This window comes from Micromys minutus (genome assembly GCF_963924665.1).
Source record: "Micromys minutus genome assembly, chromosome: X".
Taxonomy (NCBI): Eukaryota; Metazoa; Chordata; class Mammalia; order Rodentia; family Muridae; genus Micromys; species Micromys minutus.
The window spans coordinates 9,114,183-9,129,496 of NC_137970.1; positions in this window are offsets into that span (position 1 = coordinate 9,114,183).

Consider the following 15,314-nt stretch of genomic DNA (forward strand, 5'->3'; position numbering starts at 1 on the left):
AGGCAGTATAGAAATGTACATCAATATATAGGATATATTGATTCCCACTAAAGTGTAACTTTCTATTTCCAGCTATAATATGGAAAATCTAAGCACTGAAGTGTGAAAGACTTCTTCTGGGCTGAGGCATCTATGCAGAGGAGGAGCACCTGCTAGTAGAAGTAAAAAGGATGTGGACAACCTAGAAGGAGGCAGAATTGTCAGGTGAATGCTGTGTTTGGGAGTGTGGTTGTCAAAAAGTCTACAAATAAGAGAAAATGATATGGAACTTAAAGCTTTTCCTATTCCTATTGTAGACTTGACACTTTCAGAGTTAATAAATGGTCTTCTGTGTATGCTAGTCTCTAGTAGCAGCACATGAAGGATTTAATCTTAGGCTATGCTCAGCTTTATAATAAGAGAGAAATAGCTATAATAATAGCTAGTGGTATTAGTAACTACAATCATAATAACTGCTAACATACAGCAGCTCTCATGTTACAAGAATTGTTCTAAGTACTCTACATACATTAGCTCATTTAACTTCTGTAAAATAAAACGTATAGAATTTCACTAATATAATTGTCAGGATGAGGATATCCAAGTCATATACAATCATGCTGCCTTGGTAAAACAACTGATTAAGTTGTTTTTTACCCTAATCCTTGGCTCCATGGGAATTGATTACAATTATTATGACCTAAGCAGGAAAATCCATCCCATTTAAGTAGAAGTTATTGGAAGTTCAATGCTAGGTACCATTCAGTAGCCACTAGTTCCTCCAAAAAACTATAGTGGTAACACAAAGGCATCACCATTGATTCTCATACACCATGTTCACAAGAGGTTGACTGCTTAGCAATCAATAAAGAGCCTCTATTCTTTATAAACCCTGGACTAATTGGGTATAATTTATTAGTCTGGATGTAAAAATGCTGTTTTATAATACGGGACAATGTTGTTTTACAGAAATCCTCTGAGATCCAAAGTTCCAGCCACTGACAGAGACCATGGTGAATGTGCACTTTGGGGCCCCTTGTTGAAAAGATTACTATACAAAAAACTGAAGGGAAAACCTTGATAATGTTGTTTGGGGTCGACTCATAATTTATGACAATCTCCATAAAGTCCTGAAAAAAGTCAACATCAATTAAAGAACTGAAGTTCCAGTGGGGAGTGGTTGAGTCATTTGTCACACAAGTCAGTTAATTTAACCAAGCTTTCTCCATTAACCTCTACGGAGAAGTGTAAAAAGAATGAATACCACTCACCTAACATTTCATGGCATAATGGCACATTTTCTCTACTACTGTTGTTCCCACTATCCATTTAGGGTTACTCATTGACTTGTCAGAAATCCAGAGCTAATTTTGCACATACCACAATATCAAAATGGACAAAAGGTCAGAGACACTAATATAGCAAAATGTATATATCAATTATCTATGGCTGTGTAGCCAACCTAGGGATTTAAAAGTAATTATTATTTATTTTGTGCTTGACCCTGCAGTTTGAGAAGGGCAAGGCAGGGCCATTTGCTTTGTATTTTAGGCAGTATCAGGTGGACTAGCTTACCTGGAGGCTGGAGAAATCCTTTTTCAAAGTGGCTTACTGTTTTGATTGATGGCTTGCTGTTGTTGGCTAGCAGCAGAGAGCTCAGGTTGGGCTGAGGTTAGGGAATGCATTATTTTTCCTCAGAAGCCTTCTCCACAGGGTGCCTGGGCTTCCATGTAACATGATTGCTTGCTTCAAATATGAGAATATCAAGAAACAAGAAGCAGAAGTTGTCAGTTTCTTAGTCTGGGCCTGGGACTGCCCATTAACACTTACACTATATTCTATTTGACCTGCAGCCCCAGAGCCTAGTTTCAGTATGCAACACAGGCCCCAGCAATGAATGGTGGAAGGCAGAGTTTGTTCAGGTACTCTTTTCAAACGGCCATGTGGTGTAATAACAATGTTAAATTTGTCATACTTTTTAGTTCATAATCTGGTATTGTTTTTTCTTTACAAATGAAGAAAACGGTTCAGGGAGGTGAAAAAAAAAAATTCTCCAAGAGCACACAGATAATCACAGGGCCAAACCTAAAACATGGACAGGTCTTAATTTCTGCCTTTGTTCATCTGATTGTAAAAAAAGGATATGGTGCTCAAATTACTCTGGCAAAGCCATCCACTGACATTCTGAATATAGTGCTTCAACAATTGCAGCTAATTCGTTGTGTGTGGATAAATTCCTTAAAGATACAAGTCACTTAGCACTGTCTTAGGCCATTGACATTGGTTAATGTTGTAATGATATGACCATAGAATAGTCATAAAAAGTAATGACACATTGATTAACTTTCATCAGGCATCAGAGTGTGGGGAGAATACAGAAATGAACAAGAAACAGGTCTTGCCCTCCCAGAGTATCTAAATTTATGGAAGCTATAGGCAATTAAAACAAGAGAGTATAATATACTTACAGTGTAAGGGATGTTGCTATTGTTATGGAAGCACATAGAAGGAAAAGTAAATCTTTGCTTGGAGACCTAGAAACACTTCCCAAATGATATGACATATAAACTGAAACTTGAAGGTTATAGAGAATCAAAGGGTCAGAATATTTCAGGAAAAGGTGAAGCATTTATAAAGATATATTGAAAATGAGATGAGAATCGTTTAAGGGATGAAGTAGATTCAAACCAGCACAGACTCTGGTGCAGATCAGATTCTAAATAGGTAGCAATTGGATTTAAATTTTATAAATGATTCCATGGTATTGCTAGTCACATGGGAAGCATTATTTTCACTTAATTCTTTCACAGATGTGAGTCAGTACTGGACTGTTGGTGTAAAAAAATGAATGGAGATATGATTATGATTTAGCCACCCATGTGGTAAGCACATGATGTCACATGTTGTCTAGTATCACAGATTAAGGATGACTTCCAAAAGCCTGCCATCCTGCTGATTTCACTGATGTTAAGGTTCTTTCTCTCTGTGTTTCTAAGGGCTTAATGGATCCTGGAAAGGGTATAAGCAAATACTCTCATGCAATTCTGCAATCTCTGTTGTCAGAATAGAATAAATGTTTCTCTTTCCTGCCGTAATTACTAATTATAAACCCACAGCTATAGCTCTCTGGTGGCTTTCATTTTCTCTAGCAGCTTTTGTCCTTTCTGAACCCTTCAAGATTGCTTCTTAGGAGTCTCAGCTGACATTCCAATGTTCCAGGGCAGTTTTCCGTGCTTACTACTAAGACTTCAAAAAACAAACACACTCATTACTACCACTACTGCCTCCATAAACAAATAAATAAACAAACAAAATATATATTTGGCTTCAAGAGGGAAAATTCCATTACACAATACTGATGTTTTTCACTAACTGCATCAACACATTCAACATATACTTCTCAACCCTCATCTCCATTTTACCACTACAAATATTTGAATCAATTATGAACGAAACACTGAACTATATAAGGATTCGAACATTGAAAAGGAACCAATGTGAACACCTTAACGGTAAGTACTTTCAATAAAAATTAGGTAGCCAAGTAAGAACAAAGTTATGGGTTCGTATAAAGGTTCGGTATCAAAAGTATTTCAGAGATTCTTTTTTCAGATTTTTATAATGATTAAAAATACACAGCGATATCGTAGGAATGGAATCCAAGTACGTATTTCATATACATTTTATACATATAGCATTAAGTGTATAAATGAAAGCAACTTTAATTTTTAAAAGGTTTTCATCACATTCATTCATTCATTCATTTTCTCATTCATTTGTGTTGTACACCCACATTTGTTCATATTGTGGGGAGATCAGAGGACAATGTTCAGGAATCACTTTTCTTCCATCATGTGGATTCTCAGATTGAACTCATATCCTCAGGGTTGTAAACTAATGCCTTTATCTTCGGAGTCATCTCACCGGCTTCACAGAATTCTTTTAGTCCATTTGCTATCTGTGAGAATTTTCTACTTATGCTGTAATGCTAGTGATCAAAACGTTTAAGATTTTTGCATTTTGCTAATTTCTAAGGATGTGGAACACTTTCAGAAACATTTCTCAGGTATTTTCATTTCTTTTGAAAAAATCTGTGTTTAGATCCATATCTCATATTTTTTAGAGTTTTGGGATATTTAATTTTAAATTACATATTTAAAAATGTACTTTCCCCCCTTTCTAACTTTTTTTTCCATGTTCTACCACCTCTATCTTCAAATTTATGGCCTCATTTTTGCTAATGTTAAAATGTGTGTGCCTGCTTGTGTGTGTGTGTGTGTGTGTGTGTGTGTATGTGTGTGTGTGTTTGTGTGTATGTACACCCACAAATAGATATCTAGATAAACCCTGATGATGTTTAGTATTGTTTATGTGTATATGATTTCAGGTAACCACATGGCATTGGATAGCCAACTAAGGGGCTAATTCCTGGAGAAGAAAATGCTCATGTATGAAATTTCTCGAACAAAACAAAACAACAAAAACAAAGGGAAAGTTTTATATTTTGAAGCATTGTAGACATTAGATTCAAATTAGTGGTTCTCAGCCATTAATGGCTGTGTGTTCTAAAGTGCAAAGTGTCATATCCACAGTGGAAGTGGTCTTTAATAGAAGGTCTTTAATAGAAATAGTATTTGACTTGAAAATGAGAAAGGTAGTTAGGTATGCCTATATAAAAATGTTTTCCTATGAATGGATAATTTCCCATTCTTCATCTAGAGAGCTTATGCCAAAAGAAGCTGAAGAATAAACAAACAATTGGAGTAATCAATCCTACCAAATCAGTATTATACATGTAAATGAATATTTCTCCATTTTCTTAGACATAATTACAGCTAAGTAGCTTCTATTGATCAAATAAGAACAAATGTGGCCAATGTTGATTTTGGGCAGAAGGTTTGAAGGCTAGCACCTTTTACACCAAATTGTCTTTACCCCATGCCCACAACTACTAGTAATGTTCCAAACTATGGATGCATTTTCACTTTGGATCTCAGAGAGATAATACAGACCAGGACTACAGTTAACCTGTAATGGGCAAATAGGAAGAGTAGAGAGTCAACCTTTGTTGTAAGATAATGAAGGACACATTAAGGTTATCTGTGATGACAGCATAACCTAGCCCATCCTGAATAAAACAAACTCTGAATTTGTCCTACTTAGCTAAATGCCAGAAATGTAATACAGGTCTAAAAGTGTATATTCAACCATTGATGTTCCAAGCATTGTATAGAAGAGTTTAGAGATATAATTTCATTTGGTTTCACAACTTCACAATTAAAAAGTCATCACTTTTTTCCTAGGGATAGAGAAACTAGTAAAAGTTAATATGTGGCCCAAGGTTATATAGAATGTAAGAATCATTACAGGAAACCTAATTCCCTATTGTGTAACAAGGAGTCTACTCTTTTTTATGGTAATACAATGTCTACTAACTCACAACAGTATTCCACCTTAAATATTCAGTTTCATTAGTAAATAATTTCACTTATTCTGAAGTTAATAACCATGTTTTAATTTTGCTTTTCTTCTAACTATATTTTTCAGTAATTTTTTAACTTTACATCTCCATCACAACCCCTCCCTCCTCTCTTCCCAGCCCCACCCTTACAAAACTTTCCCTATCACTCCCTCCCCCCTTTTCCTTTGAGTACTGCTATACCTTAGGACATCCACTCCCAGAAGGACTAGACAAATCCTCTCCACTGAGCCCCAACCAGGGAGTCTAAATAGGGGAAGAGGATCCAATGGCAGGGAACCAAGTCAGAGACAGCACCTGCTTAGGGGACCCCCCTGAAGACCAAGCTGCACAAATGTATGAGAAGCCTAGGCCCAGCCTTGTATGCTTTTTGGTTAGTGGTTCAGTCTTTGTGAGCCCCCAATGGGCCCAGGTTAGTTGCCGCTGTATGTCTTTTTGTTATGACATTGACTTCTTCAGTTCCACCAGTTCTATGACTCACTCTTTCACACACTCCCCAAGCTCCAACCTGATATTTGGCTGTGGGTCTTTGCATTTGTTTTTATCTATTGCTTGATGTAGCCTCTCACAAGAACATTATGCTAGGTTCCTCTCTGCAAGCATAACCAAGTGTCGGGGATTGTCTCTCACACATGGGATGGGTCTCAAGTTGGGGCAGTCATTGAATAACCATATACTTGATGACTATACTTTGGAGACAAATGAGGAGAATTTTGATTCCAGCTGCACAATTTGTTATATGTGGTTCTTCCACAGATGCCAACTACAGTTTTCTTAATCACCCTGCCAAAACAGACTCCAAACCTTGGCAAGATCCAGAAAGTCAAAATAAATGAGGCCAAGAATAATCACAATACATACTAAGCAAGCATGTAGTAGAAATAGGAGGAATGTCACCAGGGAAAGAGATGAGCACAATGGGGAGACAAGTGTGGAGACAGGAGTTACATAGAGGACAGGTTACAATAACATTCTATTAAGAAGACCCAGTAGTTTCTTTTTCTTATTATTCATTTTTATTTGTTCTTTGGCTCATTTCATCCCTATTCCCCTTTTATATTTAAATTTCATTTGAGGATAAAAATGGAATAGCAAGAGGTAATTGACTTAGTATCCAGAAATAAAGCAGGGTTTCAATCCAGAAGTTTAGAATTCTACTTCAGACACAGGAGCTGTGTGTTTTATATGCTACATATAGGAGGAAAATCACTTTATGGTTACAACTAGGCATGCTTGTATTTGTTCACTATCCAGTGGAATGTTTCTAGTTGTACTTTCATTTAACTTACCCCTCTCTTAACTATTAAAAAGATTTACCTACTATGTTTATGTATGTGGCTATTTTAGCCTACATGTATGCCAATGCATCTATTCCATGTACTGTTCACAGAAGCCAGAAGAGGGCATCGGATCCAGTAGAAATGGAGTGATGGATGGCTGTGAGTACTGTGTAGGTGCTGGGAACTGAACCTGGGTCCTTTGGAAAAGCAGCTAGTGTTCTAACACCTGAGCCACCTTTCTATTCCCTCATTACTCACTCTTGCCATGGATGGACAACTTTTGTCACTAACAAAATGCCTAAGAGAACTCAAAAAAGGAGATATATATTTTGTTTCACTCTTTTAGAGGTTTTAGTCCATTGGTCCCTTTGCCCATGAAGAAAGGTTGAAGATCGTGGAGAAAATTGAATTGTTTTGCAAAGGGGCTCACATAGTGGCAATGGTGGGGGGAGGGCATAAGGGGAGAGGGAGAATATGAGTGACTGCTACAGTCCTAACACCACCTTCAGATCAATCCTGATGACTACTTCTTACTAATCCTATCTCCTAATATTCCCACAGCTTCAAAATAATGCCACCAGCTGGAGACCAAGCCTTTACTACATGAGCGTTTGAAGAATGTTAGATATTCAAACTCTGATAGGACTAGATGAAATTGGTGATCATTGGTAAAGAAATCTTTTTGCAAATGTCTAGTAGAGTTTGATCTTGAATTAAATTGTTTTATCTTTCCTGGTTGTGGCATAACTTGTTAGTTTACCAGTTACCTCATATCTTCAGCTGGACTTCCCTCTAAGTACTCAGTTGCCAAGTGGAGATCTTCACAGACAGTACCTGACTTGTGTTACATTTCTATTATGCCTCTTTTCGTCTTCTTTGTTTCCATAACATCCTTGCAATAACTGTGTCTAGGTAATGAAACCATGTAAAGCTTATAAAGAAAAAACTGAATTTAACACCGAACTGTATTAGACGCTTGAAAATCTGATCAAGTGATGAGATTGGCATTCCAGCCTAAGTGAACCAGTATCCTGATGAGCAGCTCTTGATAGGATGGAAAGTTTGTCTTTGATAATTTCAATTGTATGGCTTCTTGGAACTTTCTAAAATTCAATATTGAGGTGTGTGTGTGTGTGTGTGTGTGTGTGTGTGTGTGTGTGTGTGTGTGTGTGTGTATGTGTGTTTTGTGTGTGTGTATGTGTGTGTGTTAACCTAAGATATGATATTATAGAAATCATTTCCATTATAAGGAAAGAAAGTAGGAAGGAGGGAGAAGAGGAGGGGGAGTAGATGGACACTGCCTTTAGAAGACTTGTGCTCTGGACCTGATTGAAGTGTGGGAAAAACAACTTAGAACTAAATGCCCTTAGTAGCTTGAGTAGTAAAGGTACCATGAGGTCAGTTGGTTACATGGTTTAGGGTAAATTTTAATGGACATTCAACTACGTGGACATTTTTATTAGGAATTCTATTAGTTTTGTTCATAATCTGATTAGAAATTTTCACAGGTTTTAGGTGGATTCACTCAATTATATATTGTTCAGGAGCCAGTTCCTTATAGTGTGTAATTTGGGGGTGGGGAGCATGAAAGGATTTTCAGCAATACACTTTTGATACTTTAGCAGGAGTTTGTATATAGAGCTGAAATGTAACTTGAGCCTGCTGTGAAGTGACACTGTCCCTACCTCTTAGATGGCTGTGCTATGGGAACAGTGTACAATCCTTGTATTTGTTGTCCTTACCTAAAGCCTTCCAACTGCTGCTGCCACCTTTCTCACTAACTTTCTGATTCCAAAAGACCTAAAGAGAGAGGAGCATGCCAAAGAGGATTTCGTGTTCACTAAGCCGGCTAGACAACTCGAAGTTAGCATTTACAGAGATTTCCCCTGAGGCATTAATCTGAACTTTCTGTGAACCCAGCCAATGTAGCTCCTCCCCTGGCTGCTTCCCTGTCAGTATTTGTGTACGAGCCAAGTCCAGGATACTCCTTCTAGGTCTCTGATGAGTCACATTCTTCTGCTATTAATTGTGTTTCTGTAGAATAAAGATGTGCATAACTCTAGACTGGATCTCTCTTCTGCATGCAGTCTGCTCTAGTCCCTAGGAAACACTCTCACCTCAGAGCACCAGCCACCTCTCAGGCTGGATGGCCAGTTCAGTGACAGGACATTTTACTCTATCATCAAACAACTTCCTGTTTGTCACAGAGCCTCTAGACTTCTAAGCAAGCCCAACTCCAGTCCTCTTGGTCCCCCTAACTGGGGACCTATTTCCCAGCTTCTCATAATCATTTGTTCTCCTCAGCCTGGAGTTAAACAGTCCTACCACAGAAGGCTTTTGTGCGGAAGACAGCCAACAGCTGTCAAAGACATTTCTTTACAAATCCCCCTGTGAGTCCCCACTGCTGTCTATATCTGCTGTGAAAGGGAAGAGCTTAAAAGCTGAATAAACAATTCGCATAGTTTCACTCTGAAATACTGGAATGGTGGTGCCTTTGCAGGACAGGATTTATTGTTTTCACGCTTCAATGAGATCTAGGCTTAGAGGAGTCCTATTTTAAAATAGGTCCCTCTCTCTCCCTCCCTTCCCCCCCCCTCTCTCTCTCTCACACACACACACACACACACACACACCACAAAAATGTTTGTTTCCTCCTATGATAGGCAATCTTTTTTTCAATCTTGCAGAAACAGTTCTTCATTTCAAGTAATGCATATATAAAATAATGCAATATATATCTGTGAAGGCACATTCTACCACCTGGCTTGCATTTATTAGCTTTTCCAAATTGCTTTTAGTTTCCAGCTTTTTAATCACCTTATTTAAATTTTAATCCCATCTTATCAAACTACTCTCAGACACAAAGAAACTTAGGACATTTTATGAAAACAACCTCTGCAATCGGTTACAACTTCTATTTGCCTCTCTATATTAGGTTGCATTTATATTCTTTATTAAATATGTTCATATGTGAAAGTCATTAAATTACTCTTTTAAAATTGGTTGTTGCTGATTTTCAATTTTTATTTTCAGCCACTAATGTTGATATTTCATATTGCTTCTAATTGCCTGTTGAGCCTCTTACATTTTTTTGTGTAAATGCTTAGATTGTCTGCAAATGATTATTTCACATCGTTCATTCAATTCTTAAAATTGGACTCCAGTTCTTGTCTTTTGTACTCATTAGAACCTTCTTTAATGGCATCTTATAAGCAAAGAGTAAAAATAAGCAGCACTATTTCATTACTAAACCTCAATGAAAGTCGCTTTGCTATGAGAGTTCTTATAGGTTCCTAAGGCTACATCGAGACTATCATTCTTCAGTATTCTTCCTTGGGGCTAGTCTCCAATGCTCAGACGTTCTAATAAATAGTAAAACTTCAGCTGAACCCCAGCTCTACAAACTGGTAAAGGCAGGAAAGTGACTGCCTTGAGGTCACCAGTCCTCAACCTGTGGGTCACAACTGCCTTACGACTATAGGAAAACATGAATATTTACATTATGATTCATAATGGTAGCAAACTAGCAACAAAAATAATGTTATGGTTTGGGGTCATCACAGCATAAGGACATTTATTAAAGGACCACAGCATTAGGAAATCTGAAAGCCACTGCTCTGGGTCTTATCCAGTATTTGGGATAGCCAGTTCTGGGAAAGTATTTGTCTGGATAACCTACCTATGCAATACATTGTTTGTTCATTTGTTTCAGCTTTTTATTGCTTTATAAATTTAGTTTAGTGCCCTTTACTTATATTATCATATATACTTAATATCATATGAACTATCGAGAAGGCATGTTCTATGAGGGAAGAAACTTTGCTTTGTTATTAAGCATCTAGGACAATGTGGAGCAGAGTGGGAACTAAATATTTTTTGAATGAATGGATCAGCATAATGTCCCTTCAGCTCCTCACACACTTCAGCCTGAGTCTGGCAATTCAATGAATGCCCTGAATGCATTGAAAGAAATATCCATAGACTGAATGAGCCATTCCAACTGGTACTCTTTCATTTTAATTCCACCGTTATTTCACCTGCAGGACATGTCTATTTCCAAACCACTTAAGTAAAGCTTGATAGTGATGGTTTTTGTCAATGTCAGAAAAAAAAGTTTGACAAGTGTACAATCTCATTTCATGAATTTCAAAACAGATGACACCCATTTTGATAAATGTATGTGATTCTGCAGTTGATGAGAAAAAAAATGAAAATAGGACTAAATTGCAGTTTGGTACCCAAGACAATAATCAGTCTTTCATCATGTTAATGGTCTGTTACGAGCCTGTAAAAGCACACAAAGACAGGAAACAGCAATGTCCTCATACCAACCTTCTTGGGGAGTCAACATAATTTGGTTAACAAGACACACTTATCTGTCAGTGAATTATAACTAAGTATTAACCTGACAGTTCAATTATAAAATATGTCAGAGCTTTCCAGAAGTGATTACTACCATAACACAGAATAAGGTTACCATGGGCAGAAAAGACTAATTGGTCAAGTTAGGTCTATTTTTAAATATCACACATCTTACTCCTCTTACTCTACTGTTCTCTGTGTCTTAGCTGAGAATATTAACTACCTCCTTGTTCTCATTCTCACTCTAGTGGTCTCTCCACATGCACTTCCTTAAACATTATAGTTAAGATGGATGGTATGTATATTAGCCAATTCTAGCTCTGTCTCTGTTGAACTCAGCAGTCTAGTCTATTAGCAAATACCAAACATGAACTAGTAGCAGCAGCTTGATACAGCAGAAATAGCAATGCTCCAACTGCTAAATCTGCATGAGTTAACAGAAGTGGCCAGAATCAGCTAGAATACCACGAGAAGTTCTTTGGTGTGTTTCTCTCTATGAAGTGAAGACAAATGACCAGAGAGGAAGCCAGGCCAGTAAAGTATTACATGGTCAACAAAGATTAGGAAAGACGAAAGACCAGTGAATTGTCAGTAAAGCATTGCATGGAGTCCCAATGCAAGAATGATCTCTCATTTTTTAAGGGGTCTCGTTTATATTCTTTCCACATATCACACACCTTCACAAGCATCTGCCCCAGCAAAATATCACATGTTCTCTCACTTGTCTGTTTCAGATAAATATCCTCTCATAAGACAGCTTCCAGAAAAATATCACATGACACAATTGAATCCAAAGAAACCAGAAATTTTCACTTCATGTTTGAGTACAGAAAGAAGATTTGGGGATGATCCCAGATACAATGAATAAGGGTATGTGAGTGATGCAGAAGGAAAGCACAGCTCAAGGTACATTGGGTTAAATTTAGCACTGGGGATAACATAAAATCAGTCTCCTCTGTAAATTCTAAATATAGTACAAAACACAGTGGGTACTATTACACTATCTCATCCAGAGAACAGAAGAGGCTGAGGAACTTATTTAGCCTTTTATCAGCCACTAAGCCAATGATACTCCCAGGGAGCATTAATCTCCTGGTATCCTTGTCTTTCTATGGACAGAGTTGGCTTTAGTATGCAAAGATAGTCCTCAGGCATAAGGATAGTTGCAGGCATTGAAACTGAGCTAGTTAACTGAAATTTTTGAAGTTGAGATAACAGTGAGGATCTGACAATATTCATTGTTCTAATCATCCAGGAGTAATTTACTGATGTAGAAGCCCTTCGGTTTGCCTGTGAAAATAAAAAGAAACTGAGATGTAAATCCTCACACCAATTTCTTTCTATTATAGTGACCGGTCATCCCTTCACTACACTGATACCAGGTCTTCACACTGAAAATATTCCCTTTTTAGTAGAAATTAAATATGTCATGAAAATATGCAATATTCAAACATATATTTTACTCAAAAAGGGAAAAAAGTCTAAGTAGATAATATTTTATTAGAGCTAAGCAAATAGTTTCGCATGGGCAAATGTTCTTATTTTAGAAATAGCAGAACTATAAATCCTAAGGCAATTATCTTGAGGAAACCAGCAAAGGATAGAAGGAGTATTATCTTACTTTTAATGACTTTTTATAATATCAAAATAAATCATTACTGACATAGCTGAGAGGTAATTTCAATATTATAAACAAATCAGTGGACCAATTAAGTTATCAGAATAGAATCACACTATATATAAAAGCCATACTCCAAAAACCAAATTTGGCTTTCTACCGTTAAAAGAGACTACTGAGTTCCAACTATCAATTCCACAAGGAAGTAGAGTCTTGGGTGCCATTTTGCCTCATGTATTCATATGGAGAATGGAGGTTGGAGGATAGAGCATAGAAAGTAGTACTTCTCATTCTAATCCTTGATGGTTTACAACAATTCAACTATGTTTTTGAAACACTGAATGAGCCAATGCTCACATGCCAATGGCAACATTCTAGAATTGTTGCAAACCATTGACTACTGTCTCTTTCCAAAGAGGAAAAAATATCTCTTTTATTTATTTCATCTGGAATTCTTGTCACAGTGCATTTCCACAAAATTCTGTTGAATCTCTGAAAAATTACAAAAGATAAAGCCAGACCTAATATTATAATCTTAGAAATAAGAAAGGTAAAGCATGGAATGTGTCAAGTACCTTCATTGATATGTCACTACTAACAATAGGGCATAAAAGTTATGTTACCCAGTCACTAAAGAGGAATTCTCCTAAAACTGTATAAAACTTCTGAACAAAAATATGTGATCCAACAACAGGATGGCATGTTGCCATCTTTTGGAAGAGAAATTGACTTCAATTATGAATATAGCTAAATGAGGACAATGGGAGATATGAAGGAGACAAAAACTGCCAAAAAATCATCTTTGGTAAATTCTGTATCTAGAGATAAGGCATATGTATCAGGTCATTGTTGTAGTAAAAACAAAAATGTGGTAATCTTTCATCCCAGGCTAGTACCAGCAGCATTAGGGCCACATGGCACTGTGAGTTATCTTTATCTCAGCAGGTCCATGCTGTCCCCAAGTACTCTCAGACCCAGGCAGACCTTGAGCTTCCCTCTCCTACCAGTCTCCCTTCCAGCCGGAAACTTAACTCACATTCTCCATAGCCTGGTAAAATCATGACTCAATAATCAACAATTTATCAATCAGATATATATTTAATTCTCAATCCATAATACATCCACACAATAAGCTTACAACCACTTGACAAAGATGTAAATCAACCACTTAGATAAAACAAATAGACCCATAGAAACCCTTAGAAATAATTATATGTACCTATTGCCAATTAAGACCACATGGGTCCATCTCTGCCAGAGTCACAGGTAGAGTAGGCACACTGCCATCAGGACTCACAGCCTGCCCACAGAGAACTGAGCACACAGAGGAGAAGCAGGAGTGCTCTCCATCCTGAACCCAGTGGTGAGCCCACATTCTCTCTCCACTGGCTATCTGGGGAGAGATCTCCGGGAACTCCCAATGCGCAGGTATCATGCATGCTATTGTTTTTGTCTGTGCCCTCAGGACTTCATCTGCACCAAGAGCTAGAACCAGCACATCACCATCACAACTTACAGCCTGCTCCTAGAGAGCTGAGCACCCAAGACTGATCTCTCTCTGGAAGCCATGACCCACAGACACACAGGAAAGACAAGCTCCTTTCAGAGACAACATGATCAACTAACATCAAAGACAAAATGATGTCAAGATGTAAGTGCAAGAATCTAAGCAACAGAAATCAAGACAACCTGGCAACATAAGAACCCAGCTCTCCCACCACAGCAAGTTCAAGTGAATCAAAAACCTCCACATAAAACTAGGTACACTGAAATTAATAAAACAGAAAGTAGGGAAGAGCTTGGAACACATAGGCACAGGGAAAATTTTCCTAAACAGAACACCAATGGCTTATGCTCTAAGATCAAGAATCTACAAATGGGACCTCATGAAATTGCAAAGCTTCTTTCTGTAAGGCAAAGGACACTGTCAAAAGGACAACATGGCAAACAACAGATTGGGAAGAAATCTTTACCAATATTACATCCTATTGAGGGATAATATCTTATATATAAAAAGAACTCAAGAAGTTAGACTCCAGAGAACCAAATAATCTTATTAAAAATGGGTTACAGAGCTAAACAAAGAATGCTCAACTGAAGAATATCGAATGTCCGAGAAGCACCTAAAGAAATGTTCAATATCCTTAGTCATTAGGGAAATGTAAATCAAAACACCCTAAGATTCCACCTCACTCCAATCTGAATGGCTAAGATAAAAAACTCAGGTGACAGTGGATGCCAGTGAAAATGTAGAGAAAGAGGAACACAGCTCCGCTGTTGGTGGGATTGTAAACTGGTACAACCACACTGGAAATCAGTCTGGTGCTTTATCAGAAAATTGGACATAGTACTACCCAAGGACACAGCTATACCACTCCTTGGTCATATATCCAAAAGAAGCTCCAACATCTAACAAGGGCATATGTTCCACGATGTTCATAGCAGCCTTGTTTACAATAGCCAGAATCTGGAAAGAACCCCCAAATGTACTTCAACAGAGAAAAGGATACATAAATTGTGGTACATATATACAATAGAGTACTACTCAGCAACTAAAAACAACAACTTCATAAAATTCCTAGGCAAATGGATGAAA